The 8,331-nt window shown below is 44.3% G+C and overlaps 1 protein-coding gene across 10 annotated transcripts in view; it reads right to left on the reverse strand.

Annotated features, from left to right (window-relative positions):
• Positions 1–2,801, reverse strand: part of LOC149125609 (uncharacterized) — a 126,471-nt gene extending 123,670 nt beyond the window's left edge. For 7 of the 10 annotated variants that reach the window (XR_016237170.1, XR_016237172.1, XR_016237173.1 and 4 more), the window contains exon 1: positions 2,496–2,801. The gene's annotated coding sequence lies outside the window, so the exon portion shown is untranslated. The remainder of the gene's footprint in view (positions 1–2,495) is intronic. The other 3 variants (XR_016237175.1, XR_016237174.1, XM_089337038.1) reach the window with 3 other exon arrangements.
• Positions 2,802–8,331: the final 5,530 nt, after the last annotated feature.

An 8,331-nucleotide genomic window follows, 5' to 3' on the forward strand; every position in this document is an offset into this window, starting at 1 on the left:
CTCGGCGAACTAATGTATCTGATTGTAAGAAAATGGTATTGTGAAATATTTATGAGTCTGGAAACACAAACCAGTAGCCTCCCTCATCATCTCGTATCAACCCTTGTTAACTTTACAGATGATGAGTAAGTGGGCTTGTCAAAACTAATAGATCTCAGGCACTTTGCACCCACAGAGTTCAGCTTCATCAAGGGCCCTTTCTTCAGGAACTTTTAACCCTCCCCCTTCCTGTTCGTCTTCTCTAGCCAGAGACAGAGACAGAGGATAGCAATTCTTAAGTGTATTCATCCAAAAGACAAGGCTGAGAACGGGGTTCTTTCTCCAGATAGGACAAAACCACGGAGTCGGGATGGAGAAATTTGATTCATTGGATTATGTTTTGTGTTTAGCCTTTTTCTGAGAGGTGGAGAGACAGAGACAGACCAATAGATAGACTGACAGCTCTTATCCATTAGTTCAATCCCGGTGAACACCACAATAGCCAAGGCTGAGGCCAGGAGCTGGAAACTCACTCCACCTCTCCCCACTCGGATGGCAGGAACCTGATCTCTTGATCTCTTGAGCCAAGACCACAAGCTCCCAGGGCCTGCACTGGCAGGAAGCTGGAGACCGGAGCCACAGCCAAGAGTCAAACCTAGGGTCACTGATGTGGAATGAGGCATCTAAACCCCTAGACTACATACTGGTTCCCTCTATTTAGGCTCTTCAACACCCCTCCCAAGGACATGAAAAAATCATGAGGAAAATGTCCATCTGGATGAGTTGGGAGGAAAGCTTATACACAGGAAAATATGCAGAAAGTTTTAAAGGACAAAGCATGCTGCCCTCCAGAGATAACTCAACACTTTTTTTTTTTTTTTTTTTTTTTTTTTTTTACATTTCAAAATGGTAACCACCGGCTCAGGCCAACCCATGGGATAGGTTAAGATGCCCATCAGCTGCTATTTTGTCTGAGCCCGATTCACCTATTCCCAGGACCTGGAGATGACTTTGCCTGGCTCTTTTTCATCAAATACAACTCATCCCACTATATTGGATCACCTTGCTGTTAGCCTGGCACTGTCCTTCCCCATTTCAATTTGACCAAATTGAAACAGATGCCCAGAGGCCGTGGAGATCAAGACTGGTCTAACAAAATTTGGAGCCAGTTTCCGAGCTTAAATCAATATTTAATGGTAAGCTTGCTTTTATTTATTTATTTTTTTGGCAGGCTTTTACTGGAAAATATCACTTTAAACTGAAAGCCAGAAGCCTTAATTATAAAGGATGCCGTTCGGGCTACATTTTGAAAAACAATAACTCATTTGACAAGACAACCTGGTAGTTTAAGGCATGGTACTCTCCCCCTCACCCCAGAATAAGGCAAGGAGGAATGTGTTATTGTTTTCTATATCCTTCCAGGATGTATTTAATTATCCCATTTCCAGAATGCAGAGACAATTCAAATGGAGGAGAGGGAGAAGGAGACAGGAGGAGTGAGAGCCATTCACTGTCAGCTAACCTAGCAGAAGCCCGTTGCCCACCTGCCAAATCACAGGCACACTGGGCCAGGACCACAAGTGGCATGAGCGGGAGAGGCATGAGCCCAGTGCAGTGGTAGATGCCCACCTAGGTAAAAAGACATCCCCTGAAGAACTTACACAGATGCACCTCTAGCTAGAATGGATGTTACCCCTGGTGACCCTTATTTCTCCTCACTGCTCTCCAACAAGACAACTGGGCAAGCAGGGACAACAGGTCAGAAACAGAAGCCCCACTGGGCTTGCAGATTCAGTCAGATTAGACTCCAGATTTTATTTGTTTGGTATCATCTGGCAATAAGCTGTAAAATTGCAAATTTTCTTCTTACCTACTTTGACCATTCATAGCAATATAAAAACAGGTGACCTGTGTTACGTCATTATTAGAGATGCTGAGCAAGTGTATGACACCAGGTTTATGATATGAATCCACACCCAGCTTAGCCAGCACCATTCCAGAGCTAAAAATTGGTCCTGATTTCAAGGAATCTACTTGGAAATGTACAGTCAAAAGTTAGTCAGTAGTCACACATGTTCCACAGCCGCAGAGTCTACCAGTTGCCATTTATCTTCAAGGGTATCTTGCAATTTTCTCAAGAAGAAAGTTGTCATTCACATTAATACATAGAATTGCAGAGTTGGGGGGAGCAGTGGGTGAAGAAGAAAGGGGGAACAGGGGTGGGGAGCAGAGAGGCACTGGAACACAGCTCACCAAGAAACAGAAGGGACTCAAAGCCAACCAGTCCAGTCCCCACGTGGGCACTGAGCCCGTTCTGTCAGGCGCACATAATGGGAGGGGTGAGCTTTCAGGAGGTAGCCCCGTTCTCTGTGTTGTCAGGATGTTTTACACATGCAAAACAGCCCCTGGGCACCATTCCCTTGCCTCTATATAGTAATAATCCCTTTAAAGACTTCTTCCCCAAACCCTCACCCCTCCATCCCCCCACCCCAGGCCTCCCAGGAGACATAACTTGCCTTCTGCTTCTCCTCCAGCTTCTGGGCAAAATAAAGTGGCTTCCATGGGATTTCTTCCAGACAGTCCTGTGGGATCTCACTCCCGCCTCCGTGAGCAGACCGAAGGGGGGCATCCACACTGACACCGACGCCATGGTAGGGTTTGCATTTTATTTTGTCGACTTCCCCTTGCAGCTTGTCTCTCCCATGTCTGCCACCCGCAGCAGGAGATTAAAAGAACAGAATGAGGAGGTAGGAGCTCTTGTGAGAACCACGGGAATTTTGGCAGAACCTTTATGGGAACCATATGGCGGCAGCTTTGCAGTACAGGAAGCAGCTCTGAGGGAAATGATACTATTATTCCCAGAGAATGTCTCTCCCCCATCCCAAGTGGAGTGAGCAACCCAGCCAAAGAATGGGAACATTGTTTTCTAGAAAGACTGTACAAATGTAAATTGCAAAGGACCTCAATGTACCTAGTAGTAGCAGGTCAGCATTATACCTCCCTCTATATTGTGCTAATTCAAAACAAGGAAAAGACACCATATGATATTTCTGATATTCCCTAGCTATCAAAAACCTCCTTACAGCAGAATTTTATCAATTTTTAAGGAAGGGACTAGACAAGGAAATTGCTTCCTGTTTTCCACCTTTGTAGCAGATTCCTTTTGTAAATGAAAATCTTATTTAGAATATGAATAAGAGCACATGAAATGAAGAAGATGATGGAGCAGATCTGCTTGAAGCAGAAGTAGAAATTCTGCAACCTCTTTCTCACCCTCCTTCTCACTTTTTCATTTCCTTTCCCTTTTTTCTTTTTTTTATGTGGCTCTTCCCCAGAGTGTTACTCTTTGTTAATTTCAAGTAGTAGAACAAGAAGAGACATCTGTTCCCTTCAGTTCCCCCAGAGTCGAATGTTTTCCCGCCCTGGTTCATAAAGACAAGCTAGTGTGCTTGCATGGCCTTCCATGGGTCCGCAACTTCCCTGCCAGCCTCCTGTTCTAACTCTATTTCTCCCATAGCGCCCCCGCTGGGTAGAACTTCTGCAGAAGGTCCCAGAACACTGCTTCAGAACCAGGCAGGGAGGAGGCTGTGGAGTGGCAGGACAGAGTCCCGCAGGCAAGCATTTCCCTTCCCCAAACCCTGGAGTTCCAGGAACAAACCTACTGCTCTGGAACAGGGGGAGTCATGGAGCAAAGGCCCAGGGAGATCATAGTCTCACCCTGTACCAATCTGTGCAGCAGGTTTTGGCAGCAGAAATCCTTAGAGGATAGCTATGAGGTGGCTAAATGATGGGTAGCTAAGACAGAAACGACTACTACTTTGAATTCTAGACTTTTAACAACTACGTAGAAAATAGATATAAAGATGTGGTGGGTAGGGGTGGGGAGAAATGTGAATAAACCAGCATGGGCTGGAGAAGTGGAGAGTTCGGTTCAGAAACACTAGCCCAGGCTGATGGAAGAAGATATCTAGAATGCAGATAGCACCTCACCCCTCCTAAACCACTCCTGATTCAGGACTTCAGAAATGCTCACCACACTGATGCCTGTAGATGGGATTGATTTTCTCAAATAAGTTGACACTTCAACTCACTGTTAATATAATACATGTGGCTTATTATCCAGGTCATTTTGATTTTGCCTCCCTTGAGCTTTTGGAAATCTCTTAAAGTCCTAAGCAAAAGATCTCTTCAGTCACTTTAACAGAAATGGTCTTACACCAAGGGGGCCCACATCAAGGTCAGCTGGAGGCAGGGTGGCTCCATCCTGAGAAAGGACAGGGAAGCACCCTTTAAATGTGGCTACTAATGACACAAATGTCTTTGCTAACAGTCATTGAGAACACACTAGAACAACAGGTGAGTGCTAATCATCTCAGAGATGCTTTTAAGAAATGAGCATCCCCATCCTACTAAGAATAGATGCAGAAGAAGCTCATTCAACAAGACCGGTTCCCATCTTCTGTGATCATTGTCACATTTTTGAAAAGGTATTAGTTTCTCTCTCAAAAGGCACTGCTAAGGAGGAATCATGGAGTAGTTTTAGAAGCAACTGTTTCTTCCTAGATGAATGACCTTAAGTATTTCATTTAAGCTTTCAGAGATCTTCATCTAAAAAATGTGATGATGATGACAATGATGATGATTATAATGAGAACAATGACCATACCAGCATCTAGTCTAAACCCACTTCACCAGAGTAGGGGGCCAGGTATTTGAGTCCTAGCCAAGGATCACAGAGCTAGCATCTTGTACTGAGGCTGTTGAGGAGGGGATCAGACTAAGACATATTGATGATCTACTATCTAACAGTTTGGTGGCTCCTAGGGCAGGTGTTTTTTCTTGTTTATTTGTGTAGTGTGCTGCATTCTGTTTAAATATCTGTTCAACATTATCTACAGGTGATGTTCAGGACTGAGATTAAAAATAGCACCTTGGGCTGTAGACCACCAAAAATCTATGTTCCCTCTGTCTTTCTGAATAGTCCAAGTCTTGCCAGTTATTGCCACTCACAAGAATTTACCTTGGATTCTTTTCACCCGCCCCTCCAAAGCAATAACTTTGCATTTTTCTTACACTCAAAGTATTCTCCCAAAAATGAGCTCTGATACCACTTTTCTCCATCTTTTCATATTCTTAGATATGATTGAGACCCTAAGGGCCTATAGAATTATTGTCACTTTGAGAAATGACCCAGTAGATCTCTAAATTTAGTCTGCATTGGGATAGGTTGTGCTCTCTGGGAATCTCCCAACTGGACTGGTCTTCCAGTTTAATTTGGTTCTGAGTGGGCTGAACTACCAAATCAGGCAAATAACCTCAGAGTGAATAGCAGCCAAAGTCTTTGTTATAGTGGGCCCAGCTGACACAGTAGCAGCTCAAAAATCAAAGAGACAAAGGCAGAGTAGAAAGCAAGTATTGTATCTTACGGTGCTGGGACTAGAGGATTAGAACCCAGCAGAAGCAGGGAAGGTTTGATGCATGTGCATTGTTGTAGCAGTGGTTGACTCTGCATTGTCCTAAGCTGGTCTGCACTCACCAGAGATCCAAAGTGAATCAGTGGGTTAGAGGGACTAAAATGTAAAGAAGACAAGTTCCAGGGTTGTGAGAATGAATCCAGGTAATACCTGTAAAGCTTCTTGCAAGTCTTCAGCCACTGAGCAAATGCTACGATCACTGCTCTGTCCAAATTGCTAAAGTCTCTCAACTACAATTCGTTCAACATTCTGGTCCTCTCAGAGAATGCAATTAAACATAGCGAGACAGGTCAATAAGAAACATAGGATTAGGATTTAGATAGAGTGGGGTTCAAATCCAACCTCATCATCATTTATTAAACTCTATGAGTTTAATCAATTTGCTTAACTTGGAGCCTCAATTTATGAGTCTTTAAAGTGGGGATAATAAGAATAGCTAGAAGAAATAGTGCAACACTGAAGCCCACATTCAAAAAGGCTCTGGCCCATAGCAGAGTGTCAATCAATGGCACTTTTGTTGCTCTAGCTTGTCTTGCTGACCTGTTATCCTGAGGCTGTTTAAATGAGACTACTTCCTAGGAATTTCTTCGTTCTTGTATGAAGAATGGATAATTCTTCAGGGTACAGGAAGAAGCCTTCAATTTAGATCTAGCACCATATGTATTTTATGGTATCTCCATGATCACAAGAAAACTCAAGGGTCAACACCACAAAGGAGCATCAGCCTTCACTTGGCCAGGGGTGGGGGGTGGGGGAAGAGTGAGGAAAAAAAGAGGGGAAATGGACTAAAATGTTATCAGAATTCAATTTTTTGTTTGTTTTTTCTTTTCTTACTAGAAGGAAGACTTTTGCATTGACTTGAAGTTTTTGGATTTTTACAGTTCTAAATTGAGTATTTCAAAAATTAGAGAAAAATATTTGAGCCTCCCAGATTGTGTGAAAAACTGTGGGAGTATCTCACACTTCCGTGGAATGGGAGGAGGGAAACATCTCCGCAAGGACTCACTCTTGAGAGTTGAGCTGAAGCCTGCTGAAAAGTCTGGGTATAGTCAGCAGACATGCTGCAGCCCAGACACACAGCAGGCTTCTCAGAGAAGCACTGGGAGAGCAGACTTCCAGTCGCTTTACTCTTGGCTGTCACTGCAGCGTGCCCTGTGGAGAGACTGAAGTACACACGAGCCCACATCTTGGAAAACGCATGTGCAACCGCAGTTGAACAGGTCTCAGCCACACACAGATCCAGCTTTCAGAGGAGTTAAGCCCCAGTGACTGATAAACAGCACAGGTGGCCTCCTGTTGTGCCGGCCCATCCTGCCCCAGGCTCCCCAGTAGCTGCCTCCTCCTACCCCCTCACTACTGGCTTATTGAATGAGTCTCCATTAAGTGTCTATGTGAGCCCCATAGCTGCAACCTTATCCTCAGACTCCTCTCTCAACAAAACAAAGAACAAATATTTGGAAAAATGACGCATAACTTTGCAGCGCCATGCGGCCTTGTAGGCTTCATCTGTGATAACTTGAAAAATAGGCTTCTCAGAGATTTCGCTTCTCTGGCAAAAGACAGTACGTTGTGCTCAACAAGGTAGCTGCTGTCTCCTAAGGGCTCCTCATTATTTGCCCTAGCACGTGGGACGCCGAGGTTGCTCTGCACTCCTCTGCTCACAGCAGGCAAACAGATGCCTCCCCAGTCCCCTATGTTAAAAACCTAGAGCACTATATCCCAGGAACAGATGAAAGGAGTAGCTGGAAGCATACCCAAGCTGAGGATTTACAGATGTTCAATAAAACCTGCAGACAGCCCACCAGAATCCTCGCACAGAGCCGGAAGGGCACACAGCCAGCTCAGTTGGAAATGGGTCCACAGTGAGGGAGAGACACAAGAATCAGAGCAGCTCCAGATGCACGTTCCTTACAGAGATGCTGAGCAGCTCCTGCGTGCCTTTCAAGAATAGCAACTCTTCAATCCATCGCAGGCTGCTTTTGAACTTCAGAATTCTCACTTCGCCATTAAAAATGTTCAGTGTAGTCGGAGCGTATCACAGATATCTGACTGCCAAGAAATGGCAAGACACACAAGCCGAGACAGAGGCGGAAAACACAAATCCCCGGAAAAGCCAGAGTAGCCGACCGGAATGTTCGGCACCGAGCGTGCATTGGCGTCTTATTAGCTGTCTCTTGATTGCTCTATTCGGACACATTTGTAAAAGGCATTACGCACCCCACCCTTTATTCCCCAACTGCAGCAGATGGTTTCGGCACAGTGTTTCAAATCAGATGTTAGGCAGAGAGACTGAGCCGGAGCCCAGAGCAGCTGGATTTTTCAAGAAGCAGAACACAAAGCTTGTGAGAAGTTTGGAGAGAACCAAGGGGAGATTTATGCTGGATTGACCAGACCATTTTTAGCTAAAGGGAAAACACACACCCCTCCCCAAATTGTGTCATTCACTGTCTAACCTCAGTTGGAAAATGAGGTACAGGCTCACAGAGCAGAGTCTTAGTTTCTTCCAGGAGTCAGGAGTTTTGGGTCGATTCCTTTCTTCAACCCAAACACACAGAGACAAAAAGAAAGATCATCACAATTTTTCTACCTAAATTAATAATGATAATGATAATAAGATTTTAAAATCTACTACAAATGAGGATAAAATGTTTAAAAAGATAATTTGGCTCAATGCAATATGCATGCTTTTCAAAAGCCTAATTTGGCTCACGTTCATAAAACAAAAGGGCATGCTTCTGTGTTTCTAAAAATTATACTTTGTCCTTCTTTAAAGACTTTCAGGTAGAGAGGTAGTTAAGCTGTGAGCCAGAGATACAAGGTATAGAAAATACTTGTTGTCAGCCATAACTGAAAGTGATGGAGGATCACAAGTGAGCTC

This window comes from Oryctolagus cuniculus, chromosome 7 (genome assembly GCF_051225735.1).
Source record: "Oryctolagus cuniculus isolate XC-2025 breed Fujian yellow rabbit chromosome 7, ASM5122573v1, whole genome shotgun sequence".
NCBI lineage: Eukaryota > Metazoa > Chordata > Mammalia > Lagomorpha > Leporidae > Oryctolagus > Oryctolagus cuniculus.